We start from the raw sequence: 23,028 nt of genomic DNA on the forward strand, positions 1-23,028 counted from the left end.
GAAAAATATAAGACAAGTGAAATTGTTAGGTTGCATCGGACCTCTCAGATTCCTCTTTCTTCTGCCTCTGGCCTGGATTGAAGACAAGCACTCAAACCTATTTATTCTTCCGGGAACGTTTCCTGTTCTTAAATATTTGTGAGGATTGAGAAACTGCAACTCCTCTTATTTATCTATTCACACTAGCCTATCTGCCCTGGAACGCCCTCTCCCTTCATGTCTGTCAGACCACCACTCTCAGAAGAGAAGCCACTTAACTTCTTTTTTTTTTAAATGGTATTCGTTAAGCCCTTACTATATGTCAAGCACTGTTCTAAGCAATTGGGTAGATTCAAGCAAAGCAGGTTGAACACAGTCTCTGTCCCACTTGGGGCTCACAGTCTTAATCCCTATTTTACAGGTGAGGTAACTGAGACACAGAGAAATGAGGTATCTGGCCCAAGATAACACAGCAGACAAGTGGCAGAGCCGGGATTAGGATCTAGATCCTCTGATTCCCAGGCCTGGGATGTATTCACGCACTCAGCGGCTACCATTCGAGGAAAGATGCCAGCCCTGGTTGTGACCTATGACCTTACATAGTCAGTGAGCATCGATTGCATCTGTGAGGCAAAACAAAAAACTTCCATATTGCTTCTAAAGGCTGCCCTTCTCTGTTCCTCAGACTCACCGGGGCAGGCCGGGAGGATAAGAGCGGCCTCTCTCTCTGTTGGCCTCGGATGGTCTCGGCTGGTCTCGGCTGCCCTGGGCCTGACACACCTCCCATCTCTCTCCAGGGTGTTCCTGTCTGATCCCAGAATGCTCTGGTGAAGGTACCAAATATTTCCGTTCCATCTTCCCTCCCTCACAGAGACTGAAATGTTCTGCCATCGAGCCTGGATCTGTGGAGAGAAGGGAGGGATCCCCCTGTGAAGATCCGCTCAGAGTTCTTCTCAGGAGTTGCTCTGTAGGAACCCAGCCAGTGTGTGGATAACGAGTGTGACCTGGAGGAGAGAACATGGAGCGGGGAGTCAGTGGACCTGTGTTCTAATATGAACTCAGCAAGCTGCCTGCTCAGGAACCTGGGACAACTTGTATCTTTATATCACTTGTATCTATCCCAGCGCTTAGAAGAGTGCTTGGCATATAGTAAGGGATTATCAAGAACAGGAACAATAATAATAATGAAAATAATAATTGGATGCAGGAGGGGCAAAGAGGCTGCTGCTGGACAGCGAATTGAGCTGTGGGTAGAAAGTTGGGGAGAAGTGAGGGGGTGGCAGTTGAAAGAAAGAGCATAGTTTTAGAAAATGCAGGGAGCATAATGAGAGGGATCAGGTGTGGGAGGGTTAAAGTGAGGTCTGGAGGAGGGAGGTATAACCAAACCAAGCCGGTGGGTCACTAACAAATAACAAGTAACCAAGTTGGACAACTCATTGTCATCTACACAGTTACCCGGGAGGTTCTCCCTGGCAACGCACGCCAGTGTGAGGGGTCACATGGTCGCACTGGAGTAGTCATGTGGGGCAGGGCCAGTACCCCAATAACACACCCAAGGTCCCCAAGGCCCCCAGCAGTGCTGGACCCCCGGGGAGCCAGGCCTGAACAGGACATAATGAAGCCCCTCAGCCCAAGGTGTGACCCGTCCCCCGGGGGGAGTCCCGCAGGAGCGGCAGGGTGATTTTCTGGAAAGGCCCGGCTTCACAGAGAGCTGACACTTCCAAGCACGAAGCAAGAAGAGCCAGGACCCCGCACACCTCCCGGAGATCCTCCTGTGCCCGACATCCGGGAGCTGAGGGGACGGGGGACGGTTGAAGGACAACAGAGACTGGAGCCCGCTTGTTCCAGTCTGACCAGTGAGTCTAGGCAGAGGAGAACACGGATGGGTTGTGGGTCTGACAGGGGAGCCAGCGGTTACAGAGAACTAGAATCTCCTCACATCTCCATTCGTAAAACAGATCTCTACCCCCGGCATCTCCATGGCTCACCATCCGATGGATCTACTGGGTGGTTGGTGGGGGTGGACGGGGATTGATCGGTGACAAACGTTCTAGGTGGCCAATCGATCATACTCATTGAGCACTTACTGTGTGGAGAGCACCGTACTAAGTGCTTGGGAAAGTAAAATATAGGATTGGCCGACATATTCCCTGCTGGTAAGGAGCTTACAATCTAGAAGGGAAGACAAACATTAATAGAAATACATAGATTATGGGTCTATACATAAGTGCTGTGGGATCGAGAGAGCGATAATTAAAGGGGGGCAAATCAAGTGAAGGGCGATGCGGAAGGGAGTGGGAGTGGAGGAAATCGGGTGTTAATGTAGGAAGGCCTCTTGGAGATGTGATTTTAATAAGTCTTTGAAAGTGGGGAGAGTGAATGTCTGTCGTCTATGAAAAGGGAGGGTATTCCAGGCAAGAGACAGGATGTGGAAAAGAAGTCGTTGGTGAAAGAGACGAGATGGAGGTAGGGGGGAAAGGTTGGCATTAAAGGAGGGAAGTATGTGGGCTGGCTTGTACTAGGAGAGTAGTGAGGTGAGATAGGAGGGGTCGAGGTGATTGAGAGCTCTAAAGATGATGGTGAGGAGTTTCTGTTTGAGGCAGAGGTGGACAGACAACCACTGGAGGTTCTTGAGGAGTGGAGAAACATGGTCAGAGCTGGAAATGTCTGCCATTCAGTGGTTTTTACTAAGCACCTACTATCGGAAGAGCACCATGCTCAGTTCTGTGGAAGAGAACAATGGTGGCTACATTAGACACGGTCCTTTGAGAGGGCTGTCACTGACAGCTAAATGAGGGTTAAGCTCACATGGGAGATAAAAGGCTCTCCTACACCAGATTAGCCATGAAACAGGAGGCTACATCTGGTGAGAGTTAATTTATTTGGTTACACTCAACAACATAGTAAGTGGTCAAGATATTTGATCGATTGATTTTGGTTTCCTTCTGACAAATGGTTGAAGATTAAGAGGGATGGCTTCTCATGTCCACACATTTGGCTCATCTAAAAGCAACCTACTCATTGTATTTTGGTCTCATATATCCCGCTACTGACCCCTAGCCCATGCCCTTCTACTGGCTTGGAACTCCCTCCCTCTTCATATAATAATAATATTAATAATAATACTTGTATTTGATAGCACTGTTATAAGCCCTGGGGAAGATCCAAAGTTATCAGGTTGGACACAGTCCCTGCTGCACATGGGGCTAATGGACTTAAACCCCAATTTACAGATGAGGGACCTGAGGCCCAGAGATATCAAGTTAATTGCACAAGGTCACACAGCAGGCATGTGGCAGACCCAGGACTGGAAACCAGGTCCTTCTGATTCTCAAGCCCGTGATTTTCAACTAGGCCTCGCTATCTACTCTGACAGACTATCGCCCTCCCCATTTTCAGAGACTTAATGACTTAATAAAATCACATCTCCTCCAGGAGGCTCTCCCCAACTGAGCTCTCATTTCCGCTACTTCCTCTCCCTTCTGCCTCGCCCTTGCACTTAAATTTACACGCTTTATTCTCGCCACTCACATCCCCACAGGAGTTATGTACATATTTGAAATGTATTTCACCGTATTGCTCCCCCTCTATCCTGTAAACCCTTCGTCGATAGCAAATATGTCTGCCAATTCTGTTATATTACACTCTCCCAATAGTTTAGTATAGTGCTCTGAACAAAGTTAGTGCTCAATAAATACCATTGATGGGTTGATTTGACTGGCATTTTCTCTTGAGACTCTGAAATATCTTCCTCCTCATTGCTTTTGTAGGTGGTCTCAGCAAACCTTGGGAAATGTTCAACCGCATGGCAGTGAGAGGATTCCTCCTGCTGGAATTCTCGGAGGTCCAGGAACTGTAGCTGGTCCACGCCGCGCTGTCCCTCCTGTTCTATTTGGTGGCCCTGTCGGGGAACCTCCTCATCGTCGCCATCACCGCCCTCGACCAGCGCCTCCACACCCGCATGTACTTCTTTCTCAGGAACCTGTCTGTCCTCGACCTCTGCCACATCTCCATCACAGTCCCCAAATCCATCCACATCTCCCTGAACAACCGTAGAGAAATCTCCTTCCTACGCTGTGCAACACAGGTCTGTCTGGTGATTTTCTTTTTGTAGGTGTAGAATAATTTCTCCTCATGGTGATGTGCTATGACAGCTATGCCTCCATCTGCTTCGCCTGCGTTACGAGGTCTTCATGAACACAGTGGCCTGTGAGAAGATGGCGGCCGCCTTGTGCCTTAGTGGGAGCCTGCTTGGAGTCTTCGTTTCAGTTTTGACCTTCTCCCTGTCTTTCTGTGGGTCCAACGTCGTCCAGCAGTTTTTCTACGACGTCACCTCCCCGGTGAAGATACCTGATCTGAGGACCACGTCGCCGTTGACGTGAGCATTACCGCCACGTTAGTGTTAGTTGTCGTCTGCTTCATTCTCATCATCGTCTCATACACGCACATCTTCCAGGCCGTGCTGAGGATGACGGACGCCATCGACACTCTCTTTATCATCATTTGTTTCGGGGCTTTCTTGAAGCCATCCTCACATTCCCCTTCAGTCCTGGGCCTGCTTATGTCCGTGTTCTACACTATGATGCCCCCTGCACTGAGCCGCCTCACCTACAGCCTGAGGAACCGGAACATGAAGGCAACCCTGGTGAGAGGGCTAGGCAGGGAATGGCTTCCATCTTGGGGATATGAAGTCACCATTTTTGCCTGCTGGAGTTTACATGGCCACACCAGCATCTTTCAGAGACCAGGTCTTTGAGTGTTTCACCAACTGTTCACCCTAGAAGAATGGAAAACCATGTATAACACTTACTTAGAACAAGCTCCTCGTTTCCACAGACAGACTGCTAGTTTCGTCTTCTGCCTCGAGCTGAAGGCCACCCTTTGAGGAGGGCACAAGTCATCCATTCATTCATTCATTCATTCAATCGTATTTATTGAGCGCTAACTGTGTGCAGAGCACTGTACTAAGAGCTTGGGAGGTATAAGTTGGTAAAATACAGAGACAGTCCCTACCCAACAGCGGGCTCACAGTCTAGAAGGGGGAGACAGACAACAAAACAACACATAAGAACAAAATAAAATAAATAGAATATTGAATATGTACAAGTAAAATAGAGTAATAAATCTGTACAACCATATATACAAGTGCTGTGGGGAGGGGAAGGAGGTAGGACGGGGGGGATGGGGAGGGGGAGGAGGAGGAGGAGGAGGAGGAGGAGAGGAAGGAGGGGGCTCAGTCTGGGAAGGCCTCTTGGAGGAGGTGAGCTCTTAATAGGGCTTTGAAGGAAGGTAGAGAGCTAGCTTAGCGGATGTGTGGAGGGAGGGCATTCCAGGCCAAGGGGAGGACGTGGGCCAGGGGTCGACGGCGGGACAGGAGAGAACGAGGCACAATGAGGAGGTTAGCGGCAGAGGAGCGGAGGGTGCGGGCTGGGCTGTAGAAGGAGAGAAGGGAGGTGAGGTAGGAAGGGGCGACGTGATGGAGAGCCTTGAAGCCGAGAGTGAGGAGTTTTTGCCTGATGCGTAGGTTGATTGGTAGCCACTGGAGATTTTTGAGGAGGGGAGTAACATGGCCACAGCGTTTCTGCACAAAGATGATCCGGGCAGCACCGTGAAGTATAGAGTGAAGTGGGTAGAGACTGGAGGATGGGAGATCAGAGAGGAGGCTGATGCAATAATCCAGTCGGAATATAGGATGAGAGATTGAACCAGCAGGGTAGCGGTTTGGATGGAGAGGAAAGGGCGGATCTTGGCGATGTTGCGGAGATGAGTCCGGCAGATTTTGGTGACGAATTGGATGTGAGGGCTGAACGAGAGAGCAGAGTCCGTGGGGAGCGTAGGAAGGCGCCGAGACAGGGAGTATGTGCACACAAACCGTACCCAACGGCTCAAGGCCAAACAGACTCAACAACAGGAGATAAAGGGACCAGGGCAAGAAAAACAAGCTTGCACCTGCAAAGCTCGGAGGCAACCTCAAGGCCATATCCGCAGCCAGCGATGGTTGGCAACGGGTGGCTGGGGGCCAGCAAGAGCAAACGCTTCGTGATGGACAGAGCTGTTGCTAGGCTAGTGGCTGGAGGGTGGCGAGTGAGTGTGCTACATGGCCTGAGAAAACCCTGCCCCCGGGCAACGGGGGGTATAAGAGACGAACAAGACAAAGGGGGGTACACACACAGGTGCCCTCTCTCCCTCCCTTTCTCTCTCTCTCTCGTTCTCTCTCTCTTTATTAACTATGTAATCGCTAATAGCAAATAAACGGCAACCAAGCTTTGGACCTCTGGCTGACTCTTCCTGGTGTGAACGCGCGGCCCGCGTCCGGAGACGTCCGAAGACCCGGAGAGGGTAAGAACCCGAGAGTTGCCCCCGAAACCCCGGGGAGCAACGAGAGTCGAGGATGACACCAGGGTTGCGGGCTTGTGAGACGGGAAGGATGGTAATACCATCAACAGTGATGGGAAAGTCAGGGAGAGGGCAGGGTTTAGGAGGGAAGATAAGGAGTTCATTCATAATGGAAGGTGACACTCAAAGTTGTACCATTGTCAGTCGGAACTGATTTTCCTCGAGAAATAGTGTCATCGGTAGGGGATTAGCTCCTGAATTGACACATCTCCCTTTCTTGGAACCCGACCTGAAACTTCTAAATTTTACACTGCTCAATTACCACGTAGCAGAATGTACCGTCCTCCTATTTTTACATTTCTTTACAGTGTTTCATGTTTAAATGTGTGTGTGTGTGTGTGTGTGTGTGTGTGTGTGTGTGTGTGTGTGTCTGTCTCTGTCTGTCTGTCTGTCTGTCTGTCTGTGCACAGGATGGCTCAAACAGAAGTAATTTTCCCCAGAGTGATTAATTTTATTTTCCCCACTGGTGCTCAGAGTGATAAATCAATGCTTTTTTGTGTTGTTTTTTTCAAACTGGTATTTGTTAAGCACTTATTATGTGACAGGCACTGCACTAAGCACTTGGGTATATAGAAGTTAATATGTTTGGACACAGTCCCTTTCCCTCCTGGGTTTCGTGGTTTAGTCCCGATTATGCAGATGAGGAAAGTGATGGATGGAGGAATGAAGTGACTTGCCCAAGTTCATATAGCAGGGAATTGTCAGAGTTAGGATTACAACCTAGGTCCTCTGACTTCTGGGCCTATGTTCTATCCACTAAGCAGGCCAGGCACCGCACCTTCTGAAGCAGAGTTCCACCAGCATCTGTAATTGCTCAGGACTAATTCTGAAACTACAAGAAAAGATCAGCGAAGCAGCATGGCCTAGTGGAAGGAGCACGGGCCCAGACGTCAGAGGACCTGGGTTGTAATCCTAGCTCTGCCAATTCCGTGCTTTGTAACCTTGGGCAAGTACTTCATTTCTCCATCCCTCAGTTTCCTCATCTGTAAAATGGGAATTCAATACCTGTCCCTTCCCCGATTTAGAATGTGAGCCTCGTGTGGCACCTAATTGTTTTGTACCTACCCCTGTGCTTAGAACAGTGCTTGACACATAGTAAGTGCTTAACGAATTCCATGAAAAATGAAGTTCTGGATGGTAGTCAGTCGCCCAGCATCGAAGTTATACTCACTTGAACAGTACTGTGTGGGGTCGTGTACAGAGTTCCCCACACAGCAAACATTCAATAATACTATCGAATGATTAAGTGCTTGATGAAAGGATAATGACCAACAGCAGATTACCCAAACAGCTACTGAATTCATTCATTCATTCATTCATTCATTCATTCATTCATTCAATCGTATTTAATAATAATAATGGAATTTATTAAGCTCTTACTATGTGCAAAGCACTGTTCTCAGCCCTGGGATTTATTGAGCCCTTACTGTGTGCAGAGCACTGTACTAAGCGCTTGGAAGTACAAGTCTGCAACATATACAGACGTTCCCTCCCCAGCAACGGGCTCACAGTCTAGAAGATGGAAAGCAGAAACTGAGAAACTGAAAACAAGGAGGCAGACGGCAGGACAACGTCTGAGACGATATTTCATCCTGTAGACCAATTTCAAGAAGCAGGATCCACGTGGCCAGAGGGTTCTCATGTCGCTTGGGCCCCGAGTTACCTTGGTGGGGCCCCGATCCGGGCCTCCAGGGATGCCCCTCAGAGCGGCGGGTGCTTTATTCTTGGGGACGGGGTCCAGCTGGAGAAGCATCTCAGTGTCCGTGGGAGACCAGAGAGGGGCTGAGGGCTCCTCGATGTCCCTCCTTGGCTGACCAAACATAGCAGTCCGAGGTGAGGCAGGGGACTAGCCCAGGCTGGCAGAGGTCGGCGAACCCCAGCCCCACGTTGCCCTGGTGAGTGTGCCCTGGGGTGGGGATGGAGGGAAGGGGAGAGGCCAGCAGCCCGTACTGAGTCTGTGGAGAATCTCACACTCGGTCCCCAGGCTGAAGTTCAGAACAGCGCTGCATTGCAGGTGGGTTTGCAGGAGCAGAAACCAGATTTCATCAGGGATAAGACAGTGGCAGGTACCACAGCACAAGCCACTAGTACTGGAATAACTTCCTCTCCTCAGCTTCTTAGTCGCATGATCTTAGTACCTGGACCAACACTCATCTGTTATTTGTTCTAAGACACCCCCTCAATTATCTTGTTGATATCCCTTCATAGGCTCTCCGTCACTCCTCAGTCATCCCTCCATTGTCCCTTCATCAACGCCCCATCATCCTTCCATCCCCCTAGATTGTCAGCTGGTTATGGGAAGGGAATGTTGCGGGCTTCTCCTCCCTCTCCCGTTCCCTTACTGTAGGGGTTCCTCAAGGGTCTGGTCTTGGTCCTCTTCTGTTCTTCGTCTATACTCACTCCCTTGGTGAACTCAAGCGCTCCCATGGCTTCAACTAACATCTCTACGCTAATGATACCAAAATTGACATCTCCTCCCCTGTTCTCTCTCCCTCCCTCCAGACTCGTATCTCCTCCTTCCTTCAGGACATCTCCATCTTGATGTCTGCCCGCCATTTAAACTCAACATGTCCAAGACTGAATTCCTTATTTTCCCTCCCAAACTCTATCCCCTCTCTGACTTTCCGGTCACTGTGGACAGCACTGCCATCCTTCCCGTCTCACAAGCCCGCAAACATGATGTCATCCTTGACTCAGCTCTCTCATTCACATCCAATCTGTAAAAATAACCTGCCGGTTTCACCTCCACAACATCGCCAAGATCGGCCCTTTCCTCTCCCTCCAAATTGCTACCTTGCTGGTTCAATCTCTCATCCTATCCCGACTACATTACTGCATTAGCCTCCTTTCAGATCTCCCATCCTCTTGTCTCTCCCTGCTTCAGTCTATACTTCACTCTGCTAACTGGATCATCTTTGTGCAGAAATGCTCTGGGCATGTCACTCGCCTCCTCAAAAATCTCCAGTGGTTGCCTATCAACCTTCGAATGAAGCAAAAACTCCTCACTATTGGCTTCAAAGCTCTCCATCACCTTGCCCCCTCCTACCTCACCTCCCTTCTCTCCTTCTACAGCCCAGCTCGCGCACTCCACTCCTCTGCCACTAACCTCCTCACTGTGGCTCATTCTCGCCTGTCCTGCCATCGACCACATCCCACCTCTGGCATGGAAAGTCCTCCCTCCACACATCCGCCAAGCTAGCTCTCTTCCTCCCGTCAAAGCCCTACTGAGAGCTCACATCCTCGAGGAGGCCTTCCCAGACTTAGCCCGTCCCTTATCCTCTGCTCCTCCTCCCTCTGCCTTACCTCCTTCCCCTCCCCACAGCACTCGTTTATTTTTGTACATATTTATTATTTTATTAATGATGTATATATATATAATTCTATTTATTTTGATGGTATTGACACCTGTCTACTCGTTCTTTTTTGCTGTCTGTCTCCCCCTTCTAGACTGAGCCCGTTGTTGGGTGGGTATTGTCTCTATATGTTGCCAAATTGTACTTTCCAATCGCTTAGTACAGTGCTCTGCAGACAGTAAGCACTCAATAAATACGATTGAATGAATGTGTCTCTTTTGGATTGTCCTCCTCTTAACCTTTACTCCAGTGCTCCGCACACAGTAAGAACTCAGTAAATACCATCAATGAATCATTTCTCCCTGCTCTCTTCCATGCCCGAGGCGACGTATTTAATTGGGGCCCTACGCCAGACCCATCCCTGTTTAGCCAGACCTCATTCTGCAGTTCATTTTCCTCATATAGAGACAGCTCCATTTGGATTCCCTGAACCTACAGCTTATGTATGTGTGTTGGCGTATGTGAGCATGCTCAGGGCCGGGTAGGAAGAACAGGGAGCAAATCCCAGACTTTAGGGAAGGGAGACATCTGGGTAGCTAACTGTGGTGAATGTTTCCCATCTCCCACTAGGGAACAGGTTTGGAGGTCAGGGAAGAGCCGAATGAGAGACTAGATACGTTTATGGGTGTACGTGTCTTCCTACTTGTTTGTATTGTACTCTCCCAAGTGATTAGCACGGTGCTCTGTACACAGTAAGTACTCGATAAATACGATTGGCTCTGTGCGACTGTCCTTCTGTGGGAGAACCCCGGTCTCTGAGTGAGCGGGAATACATGTGAGGGCATTATGTATTTGGAAACATGTATGTTTAGCTGTAATTTTTCGTGTGTGAGAATGAATTTGTGTACTTCAGGATGCCTTCTAAGCTCGATAAACACCTTTATTACTATTACCAGTAAGTAGTAAGCACATAGTAAACGCTCAATAAGTACGATTGAATGAATGAATATTGAGCTCAGAGCAGAGCTCCAAGTGTAGAGCACTGTACTAATGCTTGGAAGTGTACAATATAACAATATAACAGGCATGCTCCCTATCCACAACGAGTTTACAGTCTCTGTAGATACCCGTAATTTATTTTATATTAACATCTTTATCCCTCTTTATACTGTAAGGTTGTTGTGGGGGAGGGAACATGCCTACCAACTCTGTTACATTGTAGTCTCCCATGTATTTACTACAGTGCTCTGCACACAGTAAATGCTCACAAAATACGATTTTTAAATGCTTGATTGATTGATACTACAACTTCTACTAGGGCGTTTGCTGCTATTACTGCTGCTATTACTGTGATTGCTTTCCCTTGTTGTCTCCACTTGGAGAATTATGGTGTCAATCCTCCTTGGGAATTCTCTCCTAGTGACGTGGAAATCTTTGACCAAGTTTCTAGGTCATTTTGTAGTTCATAGCTCTCTTCCAATAGACTCGACGGCAACACTCCTATTGATTTCTTCACCTTATCAAGATCTTTGTCCTGTGCTGGGAATCATCATCACTTACCAATGACCAACATCTCCAAGGTGAGGGAATTCCTTCCGGGATTCTCGGAGGTCCTGGAGCTGCATGTGGTCCATGTCGCGCTACTCCTTCTGGTCTATCTGGCGGCCCTGACGGGGAATCTCCTCATCGTTGCCGTCACCACCTTCGACTGGTGCCTCCACACGCCCATGTACGTCTTCCTCAGGCACCTGTACCTCATCGACCTCTGCTACATCTCCGTCACCGTCCCCAAATCCCTCCCTCCCTGACCGACTGTAGATCCATTTCCTTCCTGGGCTGTGGCACCCAGGTCTTCTCGGTGGTTCTGTTTGCCGGTTCAGAGGTGATCCTCCTCACGGTGATGTCCTACGACCGCTATGCAGCTGTCTGCCTCCCCATATGCAAAGAGGTCCTTATGGACACAAGGATTTGTGGGAAGATGGCCGCCACCTCATGGCTCGTCCGAGGGCTGTTTGCAGTCATACCATCCTCTGGGACGTTCTCCCCGCCATTTTGCGGGTCCTTCTTGATCTCCAGTTCTGTGATATCGTGTCCATTGCCCGACTCTCCTGCTCCGAAACGCACCTCGTCATCGATGTGATCGTAGTCACCAGGGCCCTTTTAGTCGTCTTCTGTTTTGTCTCCATCGTCATCTCATATATGCGCATTTTCTGGGCCGTGCTGAGGTTGCCGGCTGCCGAGGGACGGGCCAAAGCATTCTCCACCGTCCTGACCCATTTCGTTATCGTCACCGTTATTTTCTCCACGCCGCCTTTGCCCACTTAAAACCGACTTCCAGCTCCTCCTTCCTGCTGGACCTGCTGGTTTCCGTGTTGTACACCGTGGTGCCCACCGTCCTGAACCCCCTCATCTACAGACTGAAGAACAGGAACGTAAATATAGCGATGGGGAGGGTCCTGTTTGGGAGTCTTTTCTCCAGAGATAGAAAATTTCACTTCTCGTCCTGACCCTGTTATTTCTCCCTCTGAGGATTGACTCTAGAAAGACTTGAGAGGCCTGCAAAGATCTGAGATATTTGTCGTTAGAGACTTTTCCTGGTTGCATGGTGCCTACTACCAATGGCTTTGACTAGTTTGAAAGAAGAGTTTTTATCCAGGTGTTCTTGACTGGTATGTAAATTTAGTTCCCATGCCTGGGGATGGATCCTTGCACTGGGATTCACTCCCTTTATTTACCACCAGCAGACTATACAGCATAGGCCTGGGAGTCAAAGAGACCTGGATTCTAATCCTGACTCTGACACTTGTCTGCTGTGCCACCTTGGGCAAGGCACTTAACTTCACTGGGCCTCAGAGCCCTCATCTGTAAAATGGGGATGAATACTGTGGGCCTCATGTGGGACATGGACTGTGTTCAATCTGATTACCTTGTATCTACCCCAGTGGTTTAATACAGTGCCTGGTACATAGTAAGTGCTTAACAAATACCATTAAATGAAATGAAGAGGTAGTTGCAGAAAGGTGATTTAGACTTAATTTTGACGCTCAAATCTACCCCAGAAGCCAGGAGCAGAGGTACAGCTTGAATATTTCCAACCACTTAATGGTCTCAGTTGCCACTCAATAAACGCCATTAAGATTTCTCTTCCTACTCTTACTGTTGCTACTATTATTATTTATTGTATATATGCTTCAATATTTAAATATTAATTCAATCAATCAATCAATCAAATTGAAGTACAACAGAAAGCCAAGGTACATTCTTTGCACACAAGGAGCTTATACTTTTCAAAAACGTTACAGGTGCCTGTGACTCACAGCCATTCAGTGTCAAAACTGGAATGCGATCTTGGGATGCTTTTCTTTTTTTTGCCAAGTCAATCTGAATATTGGATTCAACCATGACTAACCAAATGGGCTTGAGTGCCTATTCTCCCTACCACGATATATCTCCAATCCCCAGAGTTGAAACAGAAAGCTAGTATTAATCATGGAAAAAGAATGACGAGTCCGTTGAAATTGTTCTAGGAAGGAGCACCAAAGTGGGAACCACGTCGGATTGGGCAGTTATTTCGGTTGTGACGTCCGGGACCACAGAGAACCCGCAATCCCAGCCTTCCGAGATTCCCAGACGGTCAGCCATCTCAGCGGAGCCCGGCACCCATCCTCCCATGGAGAATCTCCCAGGAAATAACCCGTCCGTCCTCTGAGGGGACGGTACACACAGCCGGAGAGCCGATATGGGGAGGGAAGGTCCTAACAGTTCCCAACCCCTACTCAGAACTTTCTGTCACCCCCACCAGCGTCCAGGACCGACTAGATGAAGTGAGCCTCTCTCTCAGCAGAGTACGATGCTCCCCAGCCCAGGACAGGCCCGGTGACCCCAGAGTGGAGCAGGGGAAAGGAGAGGGGCAGGGAAGGGAAATTTCAATATAAACCCAGGATGTAACAGGAATTTTCCTGGTCTTTCTTAATAATAATACCGTGGTATTTATTAAGAATTTACCCTGTGCCTAACACCATACGCGGTGCTGGAGTAGATATGGTATAATCAGACTGGACACTATCTCTGTCCCAAATGGGGCTCATTGCCTTAAGCCCCATTTTACAGAAGAGGAAACCGAGGAACAGAAAATTTAAGTGACTTGCCCAAGGTCGTCCAGCAGGTAAGTGACGGAGCCGGGATTAAGACCAAGGTTCCTTAAATCCCAGGACTGCCCACTTTCCACTAGCCTATGCTGCTTCTCCAAATATGTAGAATTGTGTGACGACAATCCTTGCAGATATTTGCAAATGAAATAGACTTCTAGAGTCAGGAATGGTTTCAGTGCTGCCCTGAACCAAGGCAGGTTGACTGGAGAAGATGAACAGCCTGATTAACTAATCTACTCTAGTGCTTAGTAAAGTATCTGGCACTTAGTGAGCGTGAAGAATTACCATAAAACCCCCCGAGATTCCCTCTAACCCAAAGATTTTCTCCTCTCCTGTGCACTTTTCTCTGGAATATTATTCTCATCCCTATCTTTTCTAAATGTCAGCATGGCTCAGTGAAACGAGCACGGGCTTGGGAGCCAGAGGTCATGGATTCTAATTTCGGCTCCTCCACTTGTCAGCTGTTTGATTTTGGGCAAGTCACTTAACTTCTCTGGGCCTCAGTTACCTCATCTGCAAAATTGGGATTAAGACTGTGAGCCCCACGTGGGACAACCTGATCACCTTGTGTCCCCCCCAGCGCTTAGAACAGTGCTTCGCACATAGTAAGCGCTCAACAGATGCCAGTATTATTATTATTATTATTATTATTATTATTAATGTCCTTAAGCAGCCAACGTCAATTCCCAGAAAATGACCAATGTCACTGTGAAGACGGAATTCCCCCTGCTGGGATTCTCGGAGGTCCGGGAGCTGAAGCTGGTCCAGGCTGCCCTCTCCCTCCTGGTCTACCTGGTGGCCCTAATGAGGACTCTCCTCATCGTGGCCGTCACCGCCCTCGACCGGCGCTTTTACACCCGTATGTACGTTTTCCTCAGGCGCCTATCCGTCCTCGACCCCTGCCTCATCTCCGTCACCATCCCCCAATCCATCCATAACTCCCTGACCGACCGTAGATACCTTTCCTTCCTAGGCTGTGCCACCCATTTCTTCTTAGTGGTTCTGCTTGTCGCTTCAGAGATGTTCATCTTCACGGTGATGTCCTAGGACCACTACGTTGCCATCTGACGTCCCCTTCGCTTTGAAGTCGTCATGAACCGAGGTACCTGTGGGAACATGGCGGCATCTCCCTGGCCCACGTGATGGCCGCACTGCAGAGGATCCTTGGAGGAAATGACTTCCATTTTGGGGAGAGAATCGTCATCTTCTGACTTGAATGATCCCAGTATCTGTCAGGGACCCGATCTTTTTACCCAACCGCGTATTACACGAATTGTCCCAAAGGAATCAATTAGTCCATCAACTAATTATATTATTTGGGTGCTTATTATGTGCAGAATACTGTACTAAGCACATGGGAGAGGACAGCATAACAGAGCTGATAGACACATTCGCTGTCTACTACTCAGTAGCACTTATTGTGAATCCACTGAGCCTGGGCACTGTAGTTGGTGCTTTGAAGAGAACAGTGTAAGTCGTAGGCATGATCAATCAATCAATGGCATTTATTAGACTGTGACAATGTGCAGAGCACTGTTCTAAGCACTTGGGAGAATACAGAGAGTTAGCAGATACAATCCCTGCCTTCAACAAGATTACAATCTAACAGGGGAAAAAGCCACTGGAATAAACTACAGACAAGAGGAAGAAGGAAAAGGGGACATTTTACTCTGTAAAAATAATAAGGTATGTACAGTATTGACACTAATGCTAAGGGGGTTTGTGAGTACTCACGTTCATAGGTGCTACAAGAGTCTGAACAGGCAATTCATTCATTAATTCATTTGTTCGTAATTATTCAGCGCTTACTGTGTACAGAGCATCATATTAAGTGCTTGGAAAGTACAATTCAGCAATAAAGAGAGAAAGTCTATGCCTACAATACTCTCACAATCTAAGAGAGGGGAGACAGACAACAAAACAAGTAAACAGGCATCAATATAAATAAATAGAATTATAGATATATACACAACAAAACATGTTAAAAGGCATTAATATAAATACATAGAATTAAATGTATGTACATTTATACATAAGTGCTTCGGGGGAGAGCAAAAGGATAGAGATGGGGCAATGTGAAGGGGAGGGGGAACTGAGGAAAAGGGGGGCTTAGTCTGGGAGGAAAAGGGGGACTTGTAATAACAATACCTGTGGTATTTGTTTAGCTCTTACTATGTGCTAAACACTGCAATAAGCACCGGGATGGATACAAGATAATCAGACAAGATAAAGCTCACAGTAGGAGTGAGAACAGGATTGGATTCCCCGTTTTTGCAGATGAGGGAACTGGTTCACAGAGAAGTTGAGTGACTTTTCCAAGGTCACAGAGCAGGCAGATGGTAGATCCGAGATTAGAAACTGTGAGCAAAATACCAGCAGTGGAAAATAGGAAGGCAAAGGAGAGTAAGTAGGTTGGCTTGAAGGGCAGCACTGCCTAATGGACAGAGCACAAACGTGGGAGTCAGAAAGACCTGGGTTCTAATCCTGGCTCTGCCACTTGTCTACTTTGAGACCTTGGGCAAGTCACTTTACTTCTCTGTGTTTCAGTTACCTCATCTTTCAAATGGGGATTAAGACTGTGAGCCCCATGTGGGACAGGGACTGTGTGTAATCCAATTTGTTGAATTCACCCCAGCACTTAATACAGTGCCTGGTACATAATAAGTGCTTAAGAAATGCTACAATTATTATTATTATTACAAGGGACTGAAGAGTGTGAGCTGGTGTGTAGTTGTAGAACAGAGGCACAGAAAAGTGAAGTCAGTTGCCCAAGGCCACAAGCAGACAAGTGGAGGAGATGAAATTAAAAATAATAGTAATAATAGTACTAGTAATAATAATAATTTGTTAATTGTTAATATTTGTTAATTACTTACTATGTGCCAAGCACTGTTCTAAGCACTGGAGTAGATACAAGGTAATCAGGTTGTTCCACTTGGGGTTTACAGTCTAATCCCAATTTTACAGATGAGGTAACTGAGGCCCAGAGAAGTGAAGTGACTTGCCCAAAGTCACCCAGCTGATGAGTGGCAGAGGCGGGATTAGAACTCAAGCCTTCTGACTCCAAGGCCCATGCTCTACCTGCAGGGCCATGTTGCTTCGATGACTTTGAGAGCTCACTCCCACCTCCTTGAACTGTTGCATTGGACTCTTCCAAGCATTTAGTACAGAGCTCTGCACATAAAAAGCACTTAATAAACACCCTTGATTGACTGACCGATTGATTACACTTATAATTTCTTACTGCTACCAGGAATGAAGCTACACCTATGTCTTGTGGATGGAAGACAGGAATAGGAAACATGCAAAGTGATTTGAGATGATAAGATCAAGCTTGCATCCAAGTTGGTGAGAAGTTGGGGTGAAGTCAGTAAAGTTGAGGAGTGAGAAGCAGCATGGCCTCATGGATAGATCAAAGGCCTGGGAGTCAGAGGACCTGAGTTCTAATTTCAGCTCACCCACCTGTCTGCTGTGTGACCTTGGGCAATTCACTTCTCTTTTCTGTGCCTCTGTTCTTCTGTTCTCCCTCTTACCTAGACGGTGAGCCCCATGCCGGACAAGGTCCGTGTCCAACCTAATTCACTTGTATCTACCCCAGCATTTAGAAGAGTGTTCGACACACCATACGCGCTTAACAAATATCATTACCGATCCCTGAGCAGGGAGGGGAGCCCCGGATCACAGAGATTGTAACAGCCTTCCAGACCCTAGCTCTTGCCATTCCTCTTGACAGGAACTTCCTCTCTGTTCAAGCCACTTCCTTCTGTGTCACTCTTGCGCTTGGATTTGCTTCTTTCATTCATCCCTCTATCGGTTTCACAGCACGTACATCCATATGCGTCATTTATTTATTTATATTCATGTCTATCTCCTCTTATAGACTGTACGCTCATCATGAGCAGGGATCGGGAATACCAACTCTTTCATATTTACTCTCCCAAGTGTGTAGTTCAGTACTTTGAACTCAGTAAACACTCAATAACTATGATTTATTGATTGATCGATCGACAACCCCACCAGGCCTCTGCTCTCTCCATCTTAAAAATCCTTCTGAAATCTCATCCCGTCCCACACTGAGAAGCAGCGTGGCTCAGAGGAAAGAGCACAGCTGTGGAAGTCAAAGGACATGGGTTCTAATCCGAGTTCCGCCACCTGTCTGCTGTGAAACCTTGGGCAAGCCACTTAACTTCTCTATGCCTCATTTAACTTATCTGTAAAATGGGGATTATGACTATGAGCCCAATATAGGGCAACCTGATGACCTTGTGTCTACTCCAGCTCTTAGAACAGTGCTTGGCATATAGTAAGTGTTTAAGAAATGCCATCATCATCATCATCACCCAGAATGTTTCTTCCTTCATTTCTCTTCTCTTCAGATCACACCCACTAACGTCCTTTGTTTTTCTAAAGATTTCATATGCTCCTTATTATCAGAGAACGACTCCACTAATTATGTCGTATTGTAATCTGTACCCAAGCGCATAGTGCACTGCTCTGCACAAACTAAGCACTCAATAAATACCACTGATTTTTTACGTGCCCTATTACTTAAGCACTTACTTTTCCTTATATCTTCTGTCTATAATTTTAGTGTCTGCTTCCCCCCTCTAGACTGAGGAGAGGGATTATGATTTGATACTCTATAATAGTCTCTTCAAGATCTTAGTATAGAACTCTGCACACCTTAGGAGCTCAATAAATACTACAGATTGAATGATTGATTAAATTACCTCTTCAGCACATTTTCACCACCTCTGCGGTTATGCATGCTTTTGTAGGCCCAGCTAGGAGGAGCTTGAATCCTTCCAGAGGCCAGTGAGGACATTTCTAAGGTACTGGTTATATGTTTACTTTGTGCCAGCCACTGAGCTCTGTGCTGGGGTGGATACAAGCTAATCCCTGACTAAGCCCCCCTTTTTCTCTGATCTCCCTCCCTTCCCCATCGCCCCGATTCGCTTCCTTTCCTCTAACCCTCCTCCCCGGGTACAACACTTGTGTATATTTGCATATATTTATAATTACATTAATTTATATTAATGAGGTGAATATATATATATATATATATGTATATGTGTATATATTTCGAATTAATTTTATTGATCCTACTGGTGCCTGTTTACCTGTTTTGATGCCCGCCTCCCCACTTCTAGACTGTGAACCCGTTGCGGGCAGGGATTGTTTCTCTTTGTTGTTAAATTGTACTTTCCAAGTGCTTAGTACAGTGCTCTCCACATAGTAAGAGCTCAATAAATACGATTGAATGCATGAATGAAGGAATAATCAGGTTGGGTATAGCCCTTGTTCACATGGGGCTCATAGTCTAAGTAAGAAGGGCATAGGATTTATCCCCATTTTTACAGATGCCTAGAAGAAGTAAAGTTACTTGCCCAAGGTCACCTAGCTAACACGTGGCTAAATGCTGGGGTAGTTACAACAAGATAATCACTTTGGATAATCAGTCCTTCGGAGGGTGCAACTGAAGCAATGGGAAATGAAGTGACTTTCCCAAGGGCACAAAGCAGATGAGCGGTGAAGTCAGTATTGGAATCTAGGTTCTCTGACGCCCAGGCCAGGACCCTTTCCACTAGGCCAAGCTGCTTCTTGTCTCCAGATACTAACTGAGCTTGCTAATCTGTCACTTCCTACCTCTGTGTTGAGGGCTCTGATTCTCCATTGGTTACTCTGAGTAACCAATCATACTCCCGCAGTGAGTCTATGAGGATACATTCTATTTTCGATATGGTATTTGTTGAACACAATCCCTGTTCCATATGAGGTTCACAGTTTATGTGGAGGGTGAACAAGTATTGCATCTTCATTTTACAGTTGTGGAAACTGTAAAAATCTCCAGTGGCTACCAGTCAACTTGCACATCAGGCTAAAACCCCACACTCTCGGCTTCAAGGCTCTCCACCACCTCGCCACCTCCTACCTCACCTCCCTTCTTTCCTTCTACAGCCCAGCCCGCACCCTCCGCTCCTCTGCCGCTAACCTCCTCACTGTGCCTAGTTCTCGCCTGTCCCGCCGTAGATTCCCGGCCCACGTCATCCCCTTGGCCTGGAATGCCCTCTCTCCACACATCCACCAAGCTAGCTCTCTTCCTCCCTTCAAAGCCCAATTGAGAGCTCACCTCCTCCAGAAGGCCTTCCCAGACTGATTCCCCTCCTTTCACACCCCCTCCCCATCCCCCCCCACCTCCTTCCCCTCCCCACTGCACCTGTATGTATGCTTGTACAGATTTATTACTCTATTTATTTTACTTGTACATATTTACTATTCTATTTATTTAATTTTGTTAATATATTTTGTTTTGTTGTCTGTCTCCCCCTTCTAGACTGTTGAGCCCGTTGTTGGGTAGGGACGTCTCTATATGTTTACTAACTTTGTACCTTCACAAGCGCTTAGTACAGTGCACTGCAACACAGTAGCCGCTCAATAAATACGATCGAATAAACGATGAAATGAAGAGGCCCAGAGAAGTGAAGCTACTTGCCAAGGTCACTTGGCAAGCATTCGGGGAGAGCTGGGACTCTCAATGCCCCAAGTTCTTTTCCACTAAATCATGCTGCTCCTCCTGTTCAGAAGCATACCACTCTCTCCCTGTCTCTTTCTCTATGGATACGGGTATATTTATGTAGAAGCAGATGTCTGTTTCTTACCCATGGGAACAATCGACGTGGCCAGGTCCGTTGCTGCTGTTGGGGAGTGCCAGGTCCTTACCTGCTGCAGGACCTCAGGACACATGTGACCAGAGGGCCTCCTTGCGTCACCTTGGCCACGGTTTGTCCCTCCAAGGGGCCCAGGCAGGTCATCCATGGATCCACTCAGAGCAGCGACTTGCTTTTGTCTGGGACGACAGAGTCTGTCTCGAGAGCGGGTCAGCATCCATGGGAGATCGGGGAGTGGCTGAGGGCCCCTGGCCGCCCCTTTGTGGCTGACTGAACCCAGGAATCCGAGGAGAAAGAAGGGACCTGCCCAGTCCAGAGGTGGTCAGTAACCCCTGACCAGCACCGGCTGCCCTGGTGAGCGTGGACGGGGTTGGAGAGAGGCAGGATGGAACCAGAAGTAAGAAGCCAGAGATGGAACCATTCTTGGGAGATACTCTCACTTAGGGAACAGGTTAGAGTTCATTCATTCAGTCATATTTATTGAACGCTTACTATGTGCAGGGAATTGTACTGAGTGCTTAGAAAACACAATTCCATAACAAATAGACACAATTCTTGCCCACAACGGGATCACAGTCTAGAAGGAGGGAGAGACCAGTTCAGACCAAGACCGTACCTCAAACAGGGAGGGCTTGTAGGAAGGGAATGGCTTGTCAGCAATAATGTCATAAATAATTTTTGTACATGTTAAGTGCTTACTGTGTGCCAAACACTGTTCTAAGTACTGGGTTACCCTCAAGTTAATCAGGTTGGACACAGTCCCTGTCCATCATGGGGTTCACACTCTTATCCCCATTTTACACATGAGGTACCCGAGGCACCTGGAGGTAAATAGACTTATCCAAGGTCACACAGTAGACTTGTGAGGGATCCTGGATTAGAAATCACATCCTTCTGACTCCCATGCGCATGCCCCCAGTGGCCCCATCACCGACACAGCTCTCCTCCCTCCAGCATCCCCACCCTGGCTATCATGGCAACCGCCTGTCAGGCTCAGATGCTGTAATCGAGCATCGGTATGATGCTACAGTCACTTCGGCTGTCAGTGGTTCCTGTATGTCAAAAACGTTTTCAGCGGGAAGGTGATTGTCAGGGATGACAGAGTGTGACTGATTCTGGGAAAAAACCCGGTACCACCATCAATTCTTCTGAACAGAAGTTCTCCTACGAATCAATGACTTTCCGTGTCAGGAGAGTTTGCATATGCCAGTGTAGCTAGAGTTGTGCCATTGAGAGATACTGTCACTAGGGCTAGCCATAACGGAATGGTCTAAGCGGAAGCATCAGACAAAGTTGATTTAGCTGTGCTGGATGGGAAAGAGTCAAAGACAGATGAACAAATGATCAAAATGTCGATTAAAAACTACAGCAAAGATTCATGTTTAAACTACGTGGAAGGAGGCGATGGTAAACCACTTCTTTATGTTTACCCAAAAAACTCTATGAATGCACATACCAAAATCATTGCTGGTAGTTTATCTATAAAGCCTTCTTGGTAAACATATGGCAGTGGTTTAGCATTGCCTTCTTCCATGCAGTAAACCTGAGTTTACTCCCTCAACTCCTTTCCAAGCCGTTGCTACCCAGCACTGGTGAGTTTTTACTTGTAGCAGATTGCCTTCCACTCGCTAGTCACTGGCCGAGCTAGGAATGGAATGGGCAGGCCTCTGCTTGACTCTCCCTCCCGTAGCCGAGACAGATGGAATACTGGAAACTCCAGGTGCGATCCTGAGAGGGACTGAGGTTACTAGTGTGAGTATAAAATCACTTCTAGATTGTAAGTTCGTCGAAGATAGGGAACATACCTACCAGGTTCATTACACTGGACTCTCCCAAGCATTTAGTACAGTGCTCTGCACACAGTAGCTGCTTAATAAAAACGTTGATTGGCCTACAACATTTCACACCAGTTCATCTCTTTATGCTCGCTGGTAGTCTCCTATTCGCAATTTATTTTAGTTTCTGCCACCCCAAATAACAACAATACTTGTGGCTCTTGTTAATTGCTAATTATACACCAAGCACAGTAGTATGTACAAGCGTAGATGCACAGTAATCACACGATCTCTACCCCACACGGGTGTCACAGTCTAAGTAGTGGAGAGAACAGGCATTGAATTTCCATTTTAGAGATGAGGAATCTGAGGCTCAGAGTAGTTGAGTATGCTGCCTAAGGCCACACAGCAGGCACGTGGATAAGAAGCCAGACCAATTAGAACCCAAGTTCCTCTGACCCCAAGGACCTGTGCTCTTTTCCAACTAACACTATGCCACACCTAACAAGAACTTTGAGCTTGGCATTCCTCTGACAGCTAGGGATCATTTGTAACTAATATTATTGACTTTCTTAAGTGTCAGTACATACACAAATAATTGATTTACTCCCTATGGGGACATTACTGTTGATTCCTTTATCAACGCCATCAAGGCCTGGTATAAATTGCACTCTTCCCTCTTCCACGTACAGGGAATCGACATCATCCTGAGAAAATGTCCAACATCTCCACGTGAGGGAATCCCCCCTGCTGGGATTCTCGGAGG

At 47.4% G+C, this 23,028-nt stretch overlaps 1 non-coding gene across 1 annotated transcript; it reads right to left on the reverse strand.

The window, feature by feature from the left end:
* Window positions 1–22,089: 22,089 nt before the first annotated feature.
* Window positions 22,090–22,225, reverse strand: LOC119923645. The gene has a single exon (XR_005448918.1). It is a non-coding gene; the product is annotated as a small nucleolar RNA SNORA7 (small nucleolar RNA).
* Between the last annotated feature and the right edge of the window lie 803 nt (window positions 22,226–23,028).

Source organism: Tachyglossus aculeatus, unplaced genomic scaffold (genome assembly GCF_015852505.1).
Source record: "Tachyglossus aculeatus isolate mTacAcu1 unplaced genomic scaffold, mTacAcu1.pri scaffold_210_arrow_ctg1, whole genome shotgun sequence".
NCBI classification, from domain to species: domain Eukaryota; kingdom Metazoa; phylum Chordata; class Mammalia; order Monotremata; family Tachyglossidae; genus Tachyglossus; species Tachyglossus aculeatus.